This window comes from Panthera onca, chromosome D3, assembly GCF_046562875.1.
Source record: "Panthera onca isolate mPanOnc1 chromosome D3, mPanOnc1 haplotype 2, whole genome shotgun sequence".
Lineage (NCBI taxonomy): Eukaryota > Metazoa > Chordata > Mammalia > Carnivora > Felidae > Panthera > Panthera onca.
In genome coordinates, this window is record NC_138350.1 from 90,015,196 (window position 1) to 90,032,500 (window position 17,305).

Here is a 17,305-nt window from a genome sequence, read left to right on the forward strand (position 1 = left end):
TCTGTCTCTTTCTCTTCCTGTTCGGTGCTCCTGGGACGGAGGAGCAGGGGGACTGTCTTTGGGATGCAGTCACAGGAATGCAGTGAATGGGGGAATATTAGTACCCAGAACCCGTCCACCAAGATTGATGATGTTTGAGAAGAACCCCTTTCTCAATGTTTTATTGGTGTCTATGTTCATGTTTGGCGGGGGTAATGTTTTAAGATATTATAAAATTGTTCATATTATTATAAATTATTATCTATTTCAAGCAACACTTGTTCACTAGCCTCCCTATGGGAGGCCCCAAGTTAGGTGTTTCTGGGAGCATAAAGGTGGAACTGGTGCTGTCCCTTCCTCCAGCCCCCGCCACCCCCCCCCCCCCCCCCCGGCAAGGGCACACAGAGCACACATGACCATGAGCAGGTGAGGCGGGGACCCAATGCCGAGAAAGTCTAGGTCTGGGGAGAGACGCCCAGGAACCGGGCACGCTAGGAGACTCTTCAAATCGGAAGTGCTTTGAGATGGGGCCCAAGGATTGAGGAGGGTTTCTCTGAAAACTGGCCACCCTCTAATTTCTACTTTTCATGAAAGACATGCAGTGTCTGTGCCGACATGCACAGATCCCGGTTTCCGCGAATCACCTCCTTCCCTCCTGTCCCTCACTCCCATGTCCGTTCCTCACATTCATGAGGCACATTTGCCTCTAAAGTGAGATGTTTCTAGAAGTGTAGCCTGGCCTGTCCATAGCAGTCAGACTGACGGGTTTCCTGTTTTTATGTGGGATTGGGCGACTGTCAGCCCGTCTGGCATGTGGTCATCGGGTCGTCCCTGGGAACACGAGCATTTTGGTGGTAGAGTCCTTGCCCCTTTGAGGGGCACCACTCACGCTATGTTTTTCCCACATACACCAACTTCTTCCTTCTCCTTGCTCCTCAAATCAGCTTTGATCGATCAAATCCAATCAGATCCAATCAAATCGGTTTTGGAGAATATTTCAGGCTACATAGCGGTGAGTCTCCTTGAGGTTGCATTTATGGCCAGCGTCTATGTAGAGCGGTCTGGGTTCTCCGGAGAAGCAGGACCAGCAGGACATACGTACATAGGTGTGAGGAGTTTTTTTTACAGGAATAGGCTCGTGCAGAGGTGGAGAGGTCCCCAAATGCACCGTTTGCCAGGTGGAGAACCTGGAAAGTTGGTGGTGCGGTGTGGGCTCTGTCCAAGGGCTGGAGAAGCGGGAGCACAGATGTCCGAGGGCAGTAGATGGGTGCTCCAGCTCAGGTGGAAAAAGAACCCACCCTTCCTCCACCATTTTGTTCTATAATTTAGGCCCTAAGTGGATTGGAAGTTGCCCGCGTGCCTTGGTGAGGGCGACCTTCTCTACTCTGTCTTCTGATTGGGATGCTAACCCCTTCCAGAAACACCCTCCCAGGCACACCTAGAAAGAATGATGTGCCAGTGGGCAGTCCTTAGCCCAGTCAGGTTGATACCTACAGTTAACCATCACACTCTGAGACCACAGTTATGATCTCAGTGTTCTGCACACGTCGGACGGAGCAGCACTAGGCAGCGTGGAAACCACACTCCGTGTGTTTTAGGCTCATGCCAGTGGATGCTCTGCGTGTATCCCCCAACTGGCCAATCTGCAGCCTGGAAGGGAAGTTCTGGGAGAGGAAAGAAATCCCCTTCTCAGGACTCACTTCCTACAGGATGCGATGAACCAGGAGAGGAAGATGTAATACTTGAAACAGGTCTCACGATCCGATCATGAGAGCAGAAAGATCTCTTCATTGTGTGAACCTGGTAAGCCTCACTGATTTGGTGCTATGGCTGTGATCTGTAAGTCAATCAACACGTAAAAATGCTGGTCTGGCTGTGAGCGTGCCACTGGGTGAGGGAGCGAGGGCCGCCGGCTGTGAGAGTATCTGTGCCAGGAACTTTCCTGGTCCGTTTCCCTCGTGACGTTTGCTTTCTGCCTTCGCTTCTCAGCACTTTCCTACCTGTTTGGTAATTAATGAAAAAATTACTTCCTGAACCACTTCTAATTTTCCACCTCTACGATGTATCGACCATAAAAATTCAAACCCTTCGCTGCTTCAGATGGCAAAACCGTAGTAAATTATGAACAACAACAACCCTCCCCCCCACACCCCCAAAACCAAAAAGGAGTGAACAGACATCCTGCATTTGCTTTCTTGAAATTCTGCTACATTTTTTAAAGTAATCTCTGCCCAAGGGGGGGTCGAACTCACGACACTAAGGTCAAGAGTCCGATGTTCTACTGACTGAGCCAGCCAGGCGTGCCTCCTCTTTTCAAATTCGGGAGCCTGTCATTTACCAGTGGCTTGAAAATACACCTCTGCCTGCTGTAGTCCTGGAACATTTCAGATCTATGCCAGTTTTAACCTTTAATGACCACAGAACAGAAAGCCATTTTGTGCACATACTTCACTCCCCATGTGCAGAATTTTCTATGCATATAAGAGTTACTGGTGTGCAATTTTTTTTTTTAAACACAATTACAGGCTGCTCCTCTGAGACAAGCATTTTACGTCCTTGGGGTTGACATGCACTAGAAAGATACACGTTAAAAAAAACAAGGGATAAATATAGATGGGAATTCTACATTTTTATGCTAAGGCTCTCTTGGAGTGAGATTCAGGGTGCTATGGAAGTTATAATAATATAAAGCTTCCTCACTAACCCTGTGACAACTTATCTCTAAAATCAGGACGACATTAATTTTGATCAGGCCTTTGAGAACTTTAGGGTACAATTCACAGTCCGGTGACATCTGTCGCTGAGATAGGAAAACAATGCGGATTCTTTTGACACACTGAGAATCACAGGCTTTTCTTTTGTCAGTTACCAGAGACAGGAGACAGAGAAAGGAAATTATAACATCCAAGAAAAATGAACGCTCTGGGTCTGGTCGCGCGTAAAGATTCTGGACAACACGTGAAATTTCTTGGTTGCCCTCAGCAGCAGAATTCCTGAAGGAAGGTGCCAGGGGCTCCTTCCGGGGCCGTCACAGGGCCAGTGAGTAAGAATAATCCTCTTACAAAATTCCGAAGCATAAAATTCAGCTGAGGTTACCGCGGCTATTAAGGAATGAAGTATGGCCTTTCTGCCGGCTGGGGGGTGGGGGTGGGGGGTTGGGGGGGAAGGGGCGAGGATGCACTTTGCGCCGTCACCCCCCGGGGGATGCCGTGCGGGCCGGGGGTGGGGTGCGGGGGGGGCCCCCCCAGGACCACCCCGGTGGGGGTCAGGCGCGCGCCCCCGCGCGTCCCGGCCGCCGCGCCCCCGGGGTCCCCTCCTGCCCCCCGCTCCCCGGTTCACGCCCGTGTGCGGCATGTGGACGCGGACGGGGAGAGCGGCGAGAGGAGGATTTGGCTGGCGCTCAGAGCAGCAGGAGCAGCCGCAGATGCTGCTATTTACAGTATTTTCACAATTCCGCAGAACAAAGAGCAGGAGGCTGCCAGCAACTCTGGGGAACTCGGCGATTGCCCTGCTCGCAGGCGCAGCCAATCCGGGGGCTGCGGCAGCCGGTCGGCTTGGCGGGCGCGGAGCATCTCCCGGCTGATGGACCGCTCTGCCCGCGGCCCGTGCGTCAAGCCCGAGGAGGAAGGACATCAGGACTGCACTTGTCAGCGGCGCTCCCACGTCTTCTTTGGGGGGGGGGGGGGCAGCGCCGAAAGCCCCACCCCCAGCTCGGCCTGAATGCGGCAGAGGGGACAGATGGATGGCTTCAGCCCTCACCCCTGCATTTGAATTGTAGATGCGCCCAGCAGGGTCTCCCCTGGGTCACGGGCAAAGCGCCCCCTTGTCCGGGCTGCATATTGCTCCCTGTGAAACTCAAGATGCTGTCTAGAGACCAAAGTTATTTACTGGGGGGACCAGATTACCACAAATTAATTCCTGGACGGGATCCAGCAGGGCCCCCGTGCGGGAGACCGGGGAGGAGGGACGCGGGCATCAGTTACTCGGCGTCAGCGGCGCTCCTGGGAGGACACGCGCTATATTTAGCCAAACTCGGCGCATCCTGGGAGACTGGTATATCACCGCAGAGCCCACAAGGTGCCGGGGCTGGTTGAGAAGCACTCACCATGGTGGAACCATCTCAGCTAGACTGGAGAGATGAATAGCCCTCTGGGGGATTTCACTGGGTCCTACTCACCAGTCGCATCGCCAGGCAGAATCCGTTTGCTTCCCTGGGAGGAGATCTGTTGAAAAGCATTACAATAAAAGTTATTTAACTCACATAGTCTTTAATCTTCCAGGAAAATATTGTGCCCATGCCAGCCGTGAATCATATTGTATTGTTATGCCTTTTTATAGTCTGATAATCTGTATTGTGTGTTTATAACCCTTGTATGCTGTATTTTATGGGGGGAAAAAAATCCCCGCGACCAGCAATCCACAGCGCGTGGATTTACCACCCTAACTACTTGGGTCGACGGAGAGCCGTGGAACAAAGATTCCAGGTCAGAGAGAGGAAAGTTATCTCTACATGAGGCTTGCTTACCTCCTGGCACCTGTGACGCCCTCCCGGACTCCTCCTTACTGGGACACCACTCTCACCCCCCGAAGAGGGTGTTTTCCCAAGTCTCAGCCGTTGGCGGAGGGCGCTGAACTGGTTATAAATCAGTCTTTGACCACAAACCCAAGGAAGCTTGCCCTTGAATTTCATCTTCTGGCCAGGGACAATCTTATTTATCTGGGGGTTGTGCTGTAGATGCTCATGTAGAAGCCACGTCGGAGATGTGGAAGGTCCATTTCTCCCCAAATCTTGATGGCCGGCTTCCCAGGCTCATCCTCCGGTGCCTAAGTTGCTCTGACACGAGGGCGGACTTCAACCTCTCCATCTGCCAATGTTTCTGGGTGAAACTGACTGACGCAGCCCTGATTCTTGTCTCCTCTCACTGTGGCTTGGCAATGGGGTAGAGACTGCTGTCCCTACATCCCTGCATGTCTGACCCTGAGAAAGGGACCCCACTGAACCACAGTGCTCCCTAAGGATTGGCCCAGAGATGGCAGGTCAAGGGGCAGGGAGCCTGGGTGTCCTGCTTGTGCAAACCAGGGCGTGATTCAGACGGGGAACCCTCCCGCCTAGTGGCATTAGATGTCTTCTGGGACCCTTGGTGCTAAACAGACTCTTCTACCCCTCCTCCCCACCGTCCCACAGTGACTGGAAGGAGTCTGGTGTCCTGTGCCCCGTGTCTGATACATTTGGGTATCAGGAGGCCTCATGAAGCATCCTCTTGAAGAACATGGGTTGATCTGTCCTCTCAGAGCCTCGTTGGCCAGTTCCCCCACAGAAACTGAAGCCTGGCTAGGGTTTGGCCGGCTAACCTGCTTCCTAGAATATCTTTTCTTTAAGCTTGCCCCCCCTCTGCCCCCCGTGGATGCGCTGATGTTATAACAGTAGTTTCTACATCCAGCCCGCTGTCAAAAGCCAACAGACTATATATCTGGCATACGGAGGCCAGTTTGGATTCCTCACTTTCTCCTGGGCTTGTGCCCTCACTGCTCCTGGTGTGGTCTCAGCTCGTGCGTCCATCTCTGGAACATAGTCCCAGTATAAAGCTGCTAAATGTAATCCCCAGCCCTTCCCACCCCCCACCCCTCTTGGGCATCTGGGATTTGCCCACCTGCTTCTTTACTCATGACCACCCAGTTGCCCTTCTCAGTGTCCACCCGCGGCTTTCATTGCGCGTGAACCTCATAGGAAAAGACCCACCAGCATCGCCGGGCCGTCTGGGTGTCCTAAGGCTGCGCGCAGGCATACCCACGCCCTTTCCCGCCCGAGGGGGGACACACTTCCGCATCTCATTTGGTTGAGCCACTGCGGTGTGGCAGGGACTGCGAATGCTCAGGGAGTAACAGGACTCGGGAGGCATAGTTCTGTCCTGCAAGAACACGCGGTCTGTCTACCAGGGCAGGCACCTGGGTGCGGCATCATGTGCTGTGCTCTCAAGGCGGCTAATTCTGGGGGCATTTGGGGCTTCGCACAGGAGGCTTTCACTGCAAGCGACAGCATGTGGACTACAGCGACCGAAGGCAAGGGTACAGCCATGCCTCACTCTGTACCAGCACGTGTGTGCGCGTGCGCGTGCGGGGTGGTAAAGAACGTGGGCGTGTGCAAGCGTGAGGGTGTGCAGAGGTGTGGGTCAGTGTGCGTGCCGGAGAGTGTGCGTGTAAAAGGGTGGGCTTGAGGTAACAAACGGGGACCGAGGGGTGATGCCTTGGCAGGTGAGGGCTTCCTCGGGTTTGCAGCCACGCCCACACTTACAAAAGGAAGCAGAGACATCCGCGTGGAACTTCCGGTAGGTGGCCACCAGGTAGCAAGACCGGGGAGGAATCCACGCTCCTTCTCAAGGCCGAGCGCACATGATTTGGGAACTGTCTTTCATTTTACTGCCTTTGGCCGGCTCCGAAATGGAGTTGGGGGGCACAGATAAAGTGCAGGAGAGCAGGAAATTGTTATGCTCTTGTAGTCGTTAGGTTTGGGTTAAAATACAGATTCCTCTCCCCTCACCCACCTCCCTCCTTCTTCCAAGGAATTCTACTTATTCCACTCACCTTTGTCTTGGTGCTCCCTCTGCCTGGGCGTCCTCCCCAGACACGGTCCTCCAGGCCTGTGCCCAGTTTCCAGCTTCCCACGAGATGGACCCTGACCTCCCTGTCTCAGACTGCCACCGGCATCTCCCTGGTTCTGACCACAGTCACCTAATGTATCCCGTGATTCATTTGTTTCCTAGGTGTGTTCCTTATAGTCTGTCTTCCCAGCTAGAATTGAAGCTCCAGGAGGGCAGGCTTCCATGTCTACAACAGCGCCTAGTGTCTGGTGGGCACGCACACAATAAATATTAGTTTAAAGTGGCTAGAAGAAGCACATGGCTTGACTTTTCTCAAAAATTGAGATCCGCATGACAAAGCAAAAACAGGCTTATCTTAGCCGTGAATCGCTGATCATTTCAAAGGGACCAGTTCACCCAAGCTTTCTGAAGTTGTGCAAGATAAAACAGATTGTAAACCACGCTACCTTTGACTCTGCAACCCCACCTCTAGCATTTGGCTTGAAGGAAATAATTGCTTTAGGGCACAAAAATATTGCAAGGCTGTTTGTAATCGTGAAAAATTGCAGGGAATGGGGAGTGGTCGTTAGGAGACTGGTCGTGTACATGACAGCTCAGGACACAATCAACGGAGTTGTAATAACTAAAAAGCACTGTGCTTTGAACCAAGGTAGTGAGAAGGGAGGTGGTGAGAAGGGGTCAGATACTGTGTGTGTGTGTGTGTGTGTGTGTGTGTGTGTGTGTGTGTGTATGGGATTTCTTTAGAGATTGGACAAGGGATGTGAGAAAAGCGAGAAATCAAAGATGACTCCAAGATTTTTGCATAACTGGTAAGTAGGCTGGACGTTAAAAGACAGAGAAATTACCAGTGGGATACATTTGAATTGGAAGACCAAAGTCTCAGTTTGGACAAGTTAAATTTAAAATATCTAGTAGCCATATGCTGTGAGTTGAATCGTGTCCCCAAAAGATATGTTCAAGTCCTAACCCCAGTACCGCGAGTGTGATCTTATTTGGAAACTGGGTCTTTGCGGATGTAAGTGGTTACTGAGATGAGTGGTAGGGCAAAGTAGGGCGGCCCCAAGCTATTACTGGTGTCCTTATTAGAGGAGAGGAAGATACACAGAGGAAGAGGGGGAAGCGGGGAGGTGCTGATGGCGACAGAGATTGAGGTGACGTGTCTATAGCTGCACCAAGGATTGCCCGCAACCACAAGAAGCCAGGAGAGGGATGTGGGACAGACTCACGTTCAGTGAAGACAGAGGAGGAGCTTTGGATTTTGCCAGATGGAGGTCATCACTGAGCACGGGGACAGCAGGGACAGGGCAGGTGGAGGGGGGTGGATAAGGGATGCACTGAGCTGTGTTTGAGGAGAATGGGAGGAGGGTTAGGAGGGGTAGCAGCAGGGACAACCATTGCAAGATTTGCGGGAAAAGGCAGAAGAGAAACGGAGCGGTAGCAGGTGCAAACGTGTGGGCAAGAGAAAGTTCCTTTTGCTTTTGCTTTTCATGGAGACATAACAATGCAGTCGTATGTTTTGGGGGATGATGCAGAAGTGTGAGGGGTTGGGTGCCAGGTGCTGTCCCGGGAAGGCACGGAAGCACACAGTCTGTCCATCGGCAGAGGGACAGGCTTTACCAGGGCAAGCAGCCCGCACCTGCCCAGCGATGGGCTGCAGTGGCTGGCGGTGTGGAGGCGGAGGGGGCGTCTGTGGAATGCCCTTCTGATCATTTCCGTGTTCTCAGTGGAGTGAGAAACCAGGTCATCAGCCGAGAGGGAGAAGGGGGAGGAGGTGTTGAAAGTTTGTGGGGAGAGGAAGGTGTGAAATAATTGTCTAGAAGACTTAATTTGCCTTTCAGTTAATGTGAAAGGGATTTTTTTTTTAATTACAGAAAATTCAAAATAGAAAAGAGTACGGAGGCAATATAACAAACACCCATAATGCAATATAATAAGCACTAGCAAAGCTAAAAATTTGTCATTTTTTGGCCCCAGATCTATTTTAAGCAATAAAACATGAGAAATGAAATTGAGTTATTGGAATTTAAACTTAATTATTTCTCTCTCCTCCCCTGAACAAGATGAGGAAATGTAGAAAGCTTTAACTCTTAGATGCCGCTTGTGCCTTTCACGTTTATGTTTTCAGTATTTTAGTCGTCTCATTTTTACCTTGCCAAAATCCATGTCATTTTCTGCTGTCAATACCTTCGACAGATTCGCCAAAATGTTTACCAATGTATTCGTGTACCTTCGTTGGATGCGTCTCTCTTTGTTGCTTGAATTCCACGTCATGTCATCTGAAGTTCATCCTGCCATAGTTCTTTCAGTGAGTGTGTGAGTGGAAGAATCTTCTAGTCTTTGCATGTGTGAGAATGTTTTGCTGTCAGTTATATATAAAATTTCATATTGCTATGTATAATATTTAGCTAGGTACAGAATGCCGCGTTGGCACATTTTTCTACTGGCACTTTTAAAAACTAAGGTTCCGTTTTCTTCTGGCATATGTTGTAGTGCGTATGTATTCTGTGAATTTGATTTGCTCTTTGATGGTGTTCTGGGGTTTTTTTCTCCCCAGTTGTTTTTAAGATGTCTTCTTGAGCTTTGATGTTGAAATCACACTAGGTGTATCTAGGTATAGACTTCTTTACCCTGCTTGGACTGGTACTGTTTTCTCAACAGGAATATTCATGAGCGCTGCTGGTCAGTCCTGACCTGTTAAGCTTTCTGATACCGCCTTTCCTTCCTCTTCCCCAGTGTCTGCTTTTGGAGCTCCTGAACTTAATGGACTTTCTCGTGGTGTTCTCCATGTTTCCCTCCTCCTCGTTTCTATTTCTGTATATTTCTTGGCTGCATCCTGAGTCTGCTCTAGCTCTGTTGCTCAGTTCCCAAGTTCCAATTTCTCCCGTCAGCTCTCTATTCTACTATAACATCTCGAGGGAGGTCGTAAAGCCTGCTGGTGTAGAGCTGAGACCTGACACAGACTTCTGACTGTGAATCATGGCTTCCTCGCTTCCTCGATGTGAGCTTGGGTGAGCCGCATTCCTCTTGTGCCTCAGTTTCCTCATATGGAAAGTAGTCATAAAATAGTACATATCAATCTCATAGGCCCGGTATGAGTAATAAATAAATTTAGATATACATACTACGTTGGGACAACACTTACATGAGAATAGGCTGGTATTACCATTTAATCTGCAGGTTATGTTTCTAAATTTTTCAATGACTACACTTTCTTAGTACTCTTCTAATCGTTTCTTTTATCACAATGTTGGGTTTTTAATTTACGCTCCTTCATTTTATTGAGAGTTTTAGACCTAGTCCTTCCTTTAGCTTATTGAGAGTTTTAAATGTATTCTTTTGAAGCTGACTCCCTGTGGTTCCTGGTGTGAACTGTCTCGTGTGTCACCTGCTGATTGTCCTTGCCGATATCGTTCTTGTCCTGCTGTGTTATTTTTGACCCGGAGTCTATCTTCAGCACCCTGTTTTCCACAAGATTTTGTGTGCCCTAGGTGTGTAGCGTCATCCCCGCAATGTGGTTTGGATTCGCCTCTTCCAGAGCCCTACAGATGTCATTCATTTCAGACCAGGTTTCATGTCAATTTCCTGGCCAGCAGACCCCCACCACCTGCCCGCGTAAGTCATGCAAAACCAGGTTCCACCGCCAAGCGCAGCAGAAGTTGACGGTTATGATTTCTCACTCCTGATGCTTTCAGACCTTATGCCGAGCCTCTGGGATGGTGAGGGATTTTCCACAATGCCAGCTCGAGATGGATGGGAAGCCTCTTTCGGAGGACTCTTTCCCTCTGCACAAGGGGCCCTCGGCGGTGGGATGTCAATTTTCTGGGTTTTGATCCCACACAGGTATCAAAATTCTAGGGCCAAGTTCACAGAACCCTGACCCCCTAGGACTTTGGCCGTTAGCTCAGGTCTACTATCCTGCTAGAGATTCCCTCTGCGTTCCTGTGATTTGCCGAGTTTTTCTGTCGCTCATGTTATTTCTTATTCCGCACGTCTACACGGTGGAGGGGGCAGAGGTAAGGCCGTGAGTCTGACCAGAAGTTTGAGTACTTACTTGTTCGTTTTGTTTTGTTTTGTTTTTAGGCTGCTATCTCTGATTTTCTCCATCACTGGTTTTGGCTCTATTTCCTTATCCAATCACCCGAAAATTTTCTTCCTTTTCTCTCTCCCCCTCTCCCCCCCGTCACTCTGTTTTTTCTCTCCATTCTTCTCCTTTTTTTGTAACACGCTTTGAGTGCCCTCTGATATGGGCACAAGGGTAGAAAGGTGAGCAAGACCCAGCCCCTTCTTTTTGCCATTGTGTGTGATGGTGGTAATGCTAATGCAAAAAACAGAAAAGAGTTCTTTTACTTTTAGACATGAATGTTTTTCTTGTATTACCACCAGTCCCTGATCATCATCAAAAACCACTGAACACGTATGTGATTCATGGTGGATACATACCAGGCATCGTGCTAGGCACTGGGGTGACAACATTACGTGAGGAAGTGCGGTTCTGTTCTCGTAAATCTTACAGTCTAACCTGAGAAATATACCGAAACCTAACAAAACAACAGCCCATGCACATAATTCTTAGAAATCGTGGTGCTTGGCCAGGAAACGTAGAATGATGGAACCACGCAGGAGGACACGCCACTGGGCGGTATTCGTGGAGTGTAGGGGTGGTGACAGAAGCCTCCGTGAAGCCTCATTGGTGAGGAGAGTCTGGTCAAGAGAAGAACTGGGAAGGTCATTCATACATCTTGACTTGATGGTCTGAGGAACATGGATACATGGAGGTTTATCCATTCGCATTATTTTTTTCTCACTAAAACAATGAATTTGTGGTTAAAAAGCATTCTAAATATCAGCCCAATACCCACTACGTTGGAACGTGAAGACTGGTGTCCTAAAACACTTGCTCGAAGCAGAGTGTGCATGGGGATGATGCCTGTGTGAAACTCTGGTCTCTAAATGCCCTCCCTCCCTTCATTCTTTATTTCTTTCCTTCACACCCACCACTCCCCCCCTCCTCACTCCCTCTTCCTCTCTTTTCCTAGAGGATGATCCCAGGAATGCAGGGGAAATGAAGGGAATTCACAGATCTCTCGACTTCCCTTGGACTCAACAATGGGAAATGCTGAAGGGAAGCTCCTGTTCACAGCCTCACTGCCTGACTTTGGTCCCAGCTCCTCAGCTTCTGTCCTGCTGTACCCTTTTCTCCTCGTTTTCTTGATTGTTCATTCATTTATTATTCATACCTAGACTATCTCCAAAAAGAATTAGAAGCAGTTTCTTTCCTTATTCAATTTTCCTTCCAACCATTTTCCTTCTCTCTCTTCTTCCTCTGTTCCTAATCATTTCCCTTCCGGCAGGACAATGTCAAGATAATTAAAGGATGCCGGGTCCTGAGCATTTCACTAAAATTGCCTTCTACAAAATACAACTCCCTGTATCCTCAATGAGATTGCGTGAGAAAATAACTCATCATATGGCTCAGCTGTTACAGGGTTCAGATTCAATTTGGCTATCCATCCAAAAGTTGGGATTTTTAATAAAAGCTTTTACAAACCACTTGGGTATTCAAAAAGTTTAATACATAACAAACAATAAAAATCATACTTGGAAATATGGGAGAGTGGAAATGCTACAAATACTCATGTTTGTATATAATCTGTGTTCCCTTGGATTTGGTATTGAAATTTGAGAAACACATTTTAAATTCCATTAAGCATATCGTATTTACTTACGTAGTCGTTGTCAGAACAAGATTTGGGGAAAATTTGAATTTTTTTCATAGTTTAAGTATCTCACACGTTTCCTTTGCTCTGTGCTGAGCTGGAAAGTCTGACGCAATTCTGTGTCCTTTAGGCAAGGAGGGATCACAAGCCTTATCAGTTGTTCCCAAATGGGTCAGGAAGTGGTAGAAAGAACGTTGGCCTGGCATCAATTCTGGCCCTTTCCCCAACTGTAATAGCTACTGTGAGAAAGTGGTTCACTTCTCCCAGCCTCTGGTTGCCCATCTGGGAGACGGGAGTAACGATCCCTTCCTCAACTTCGTTTTTGTTTGATGATTCCACAATGATGATTTTCATGATTGAAGTGTCTTCAACTTGGGGCGCCTGGGTGGCTCAGTTGTCTGACCTCGGCTCAGGTCATAATCTTGCGGTCTGTGAGTTCGAGCCCCAAGTTGGACTCTGTGCTGACAGCTCAGAGCCTGGAACCTGCTTCGGATTCTGTGTCTCCCTCTCTCTTTCTGGCCCCTCCTCCCCGCTCATGCTCTGTCTCTCTCTCACTCAATAATAAATAAACATTAATCAAAAAAAATGTCTTCAACTAGCACATTCCATCTGAGAACCTTCATTCACTGCACTTATCAAACCAGTGATATGTGCCAAATTGCCAAATTGGTTAATATATATGGTGGATAAAATATAATCGACCAATAAATTGGTCGATATATATGCATATATATGTGTGTGTGTGTATATATATATATATATATATATATATATATATATATAGTGGAATAACAGGAGGTTATTCTATAGATTCTATTATATATAATCTCCCGTTATTCCACTATTCCTTGAGGTATTTTTGCCCTAGGTTGCCAGGATTGTTCATTCATTCCTTCATTTTTTGCAACACTTACTGATTGAACACTATTTTGTGTTAGGTACTGTTTTAGGCAAAGATCAAGATCCCTGCCCTTGTTATATTTGCTTTGTAGCAGAGAAGCAGGGCTTGGGTGATGCAAGACCAAATTGTGTAGAGGACCCTCATCTTGACTCTTCTGAAAACACCTGCACAAAGGAAAGGGGAGAGAGATAACACAGTCGGAAGAAGCTAGAGAAGAATAGGAGAATATTTCACCAAGACTGGGAGGGAGTTCAGAGTGGCATGACCATAGGATGTCAATTTTCTGGGTTCTGGGTATCACTCCAGGAAGGTGGTGAGAACTCAGGGTGGGAGTGGCTAGGCTCTGAATACTGGGTTCCTCAAAGTTCTCAGAGTCTTGGGTCCGCAATGTGCCCAGAAGCAGCCAAAAAATCTTTCCAAAGGGACACATCCACATTAGCCAGGCCGCTGCGCCTCTCACGGGTAAACCAGGGGCCAAACACTGGTGGGGGATCTCACACAATCCTTGGGTGGTAAGGAAAGAAGATCTGCAATAGATTTCTTGCCAGGCCAGTCCTTTGTGTTAAATTCCACTTAGTTCTAAGGAGGGGAAAAGACAAGTGACCTTTCTCACCAAGCAGATTTACGATTGTGAGTTCATGCAGCGCTAAGAGTTTAAATGACTTGTCCGTGGTCACACAGAGGAAAAGGGTCAGAGGTGGGGCAGGAAGGCACATTTTCTCATTCCAGGACAACACATTTCCTCTGTAGCATTGTTTTATGAGATCATATAAGGCTTTGTTGATGGAAAACCACATAGCACATGGAAGTAATAGGATTTTAGGACTGGTTCAAAATATTTAAATATCCAATGTAACCACGGTTCCACCCTCAATTTCTCAAGAACATAAGGTAGTTCATTCTGTCTTAGACAAAACTTTCCAGCACTTCTCCTGGATCCAGCATACCCTGGTAGAGAGAATAGAGAGGGAGACTGCCCTTTATTCTATTACGTTAGCTGTATTTTTAGAAGGCATGCACTGCCTAGAAACCTCAGGCATTCCATAATTAGGTTCTCTACATAAAATTATAAGAAAGAGAGCATTTAGCACACCAGCTACGGGTGGGAAAAATGAGAGGAGACGTGAGCGAAATAATAGTAACAATATCTTCCTCACTTATAGTACTTGCCCATGTCCAAAGGTATTGTAAGATGGTGCTTCTCTTGCAGTTACTATGGATTTAAGTTCAGACTCTTCTTATAAATACCAGGAGTCAGGAGAGCACATTTCCCCCACGCTGCCTAACGTCCACTTGGCTGGAGCCCCACTTGCAAACACCTTCTCCACCTGTTCCTACGGCTCTCAGAGGAGCTACTGCAAACCCTCTAGCTCTGTCCCCTGCTCAGTGCTTACTGCCTGTGCCTCTTGGGAAACCCCAGTGGTTTTCTCAACAAATACTGTGAGTTTTAAGATTTAATAAAGAAGCCTCAGGTAGTGCACGGCAAGTCAGGACCAGTGTCTTAGAGTCACGGGATACTCGTCGTTTACCTCGTCTAAGAGCAGGAGAGTCTTATCGGAACAGGGTAAGTAAATGTGGGCAAGCCAGAACTCTATAGGAATTGGGCCAAGACATCAGCAGTAAACAGAAAAGAATGATGGTACTCAGGAATAGTGGCCTACTACCCTTTATTTGGATGCTACATGAAACAACTAGCAAAACACTTGCACACCTTCCAGGAGTTTATAATCTAAAACAGATGAGTAGGTGGTGAATGAGGATGGGGTACTTTTCCTCCAGGGAGCTTTTGGAAATTTATCTCCTCCACAAAGTTTGCCTGAACCAATTACAAATAAAGAGCCATTTTTCTCCTTCCAATCTACCATTTTATTCTAATGAGCTTTTTTTCATTATGCGGAAATTCCCTGCACTAATACTTTTACGAATTGGAAGTATGCAATTTGTTTTCAGCGGTGACAACAGTCGCAAGTCTTTCTGTATCGCCGTCTCCAAGATGAGATCAAGAATCTTGCTTGCTTCCTTTTGCAGAAACCTCTGCCTCAGCCCTGAGGGGGTGGCGAGCCGGCAGACCAGGGAGGTGTGGTCGCGGCACAGCTTGGAGATTTCGCGATCTTCCCCCACTCTCCGTTCACTCGGTTATCTTGCCCATCACTCCCATGATTCAAGAACCTCCATGAGCTTGTACTCCGTCACTTGAAATCTTCCTCCTCAGCCTCCATTTTTCCTGTTGTGTCTCTCAGTCCACACCTTTTAGGATGCTGTTGGCTACAAATAACAGAAGCTGCAACTAAGAGTGTCTTACAAAGAGCCCAGGGGCAGGGTGATTTCAGCACAGCATTGAGAGCCCAGCTTCTTGTCACATTTCTGCTCTGACAGCCTCGGTGTATGGACCTGATCCCAAGACAACTCTAGCAGCTCAAGGTAACACAGGCAGACAGAAACATCCAAGGCATAAGAATAGAGGGTCCCTGTTTATGTCCCCCTTTTAGGGGGCAAGATAAATCTTCCAACCACGCTCCTACCCCAGCAGACCCGTAACGGTGCAGATTGTATCATATGGCTGAGCCTGAATTGGCCACAACAACTGGAATGAGATCATGATGATTGGCTTTCCTTAGGAAAAGAATCATGTTTCCGTCTGAATCTTGAAGGACCGGGCACGTGGAAGGTGAACAAAATTTGACTCTCTGTTAGACGGAAAGATGATGGCAGGTGAGGCCGGCAGTTGGGTTGACAGCTCATTCCACATGCCAACAACCTCATCAGAACATGAGTGAGGAATGCCCTTTTGCTTTGCAGACTTTATTTTGCTTGAGAGACTGCCCCACTTCCAGTCGGCCCAAACAGACTCAATAGGTACTATAGCAATAATCTCTCCCTAAAAAAAAAAAAAATCCATGACTTTCTGACACCACCTGTGATAAGGGAGATTCAGGGAGATCTTGGATAATCATTTAATTCTCATATTGTAGAAATATTTGAAAGACAGAAGCGAAAAGAAAATCATCGCCGGGGGGAAATCCTTTAATCTTTAAGTCATGGTGTTACACAGCATGAAATGTACATCTGTTACACCCACAAGTTGCTATGATCTCTCAGGTATTCTCTCATTTACTGTTTCCAGGTAGGTAAAGGGTACCCTTGGGGAAAAGGGTGGGCTCAAGTTCAATCACACGAGCCCAGGAAGAGTGTGTCTTCAAAGATTCTCATGATCATCAGCAAATCTGATGACTTTAGGACTATTTCTGGTGCCACACCCACTGTCTGAGCTGCATGGGGAACGACGTGTCAGAATGGCACCCAGCTCAGCCCAAATCACCACGGGACCTAGAACCATGATTTTGGGATGAATCAGGCATTACTTGAGTCAACTCGTTAGTGAAGAAACTGACAATAACAGAGGCCAATGGTAGGCTCTGGGGATGAGATAATGGAGAAAAATGGAAAATGGAGGCATATGTCGGTAAAGGAAAAGAGTGAAATTTAAGGAAGGAGGCAGCAGGATGTGTGGACTTAGGAATCAGCCCTTGGACTGAATTTCCCAAAGACCGATCTTAGGCTCTGAAATAAGAAGACTGTTGACCCCAAATGACCCATTGGAGCACGTGAGCCAGGGACTTGGTGATGTTTGAGTGCCTCTAATGCTGACCTCAGGACAAATGACCCGGAGACTCAAGACAGAGGTGTCCTAAACACCCCAGCAAGTTATCAGAGACCCACTGTCAGCTGTCCTGTTTTTAGAATCACCCCAGGAAATGTGCATCCGCTGGAGGTAATGAGAACAGCCACTCTGGCTTATCCCCTCCCCAAGCTCCATCCGGAGCAAACTCGGGGAAGCCGGGGCCATCATAACAGAGTGATCTGTTTGCAATTTCTTTTATCTGAAGCCACACATAGCTTTTGAAGATGTAAATTTGTAAAACGTCATGCTTTATGTATTGCATTTTTGGCATCTACTTTAGTTTTTAAGAATGGATGTTGTCTAATTATGCAGAGGGGCTTTGGATGAGGAAATATACTAAGTGTGCATTAAATAGACAACTTTAAATAATGGCACTTGTGCTAAGAAGTGTATTTTCTGGCAAGCAACTAATTTATAATGGTCATAG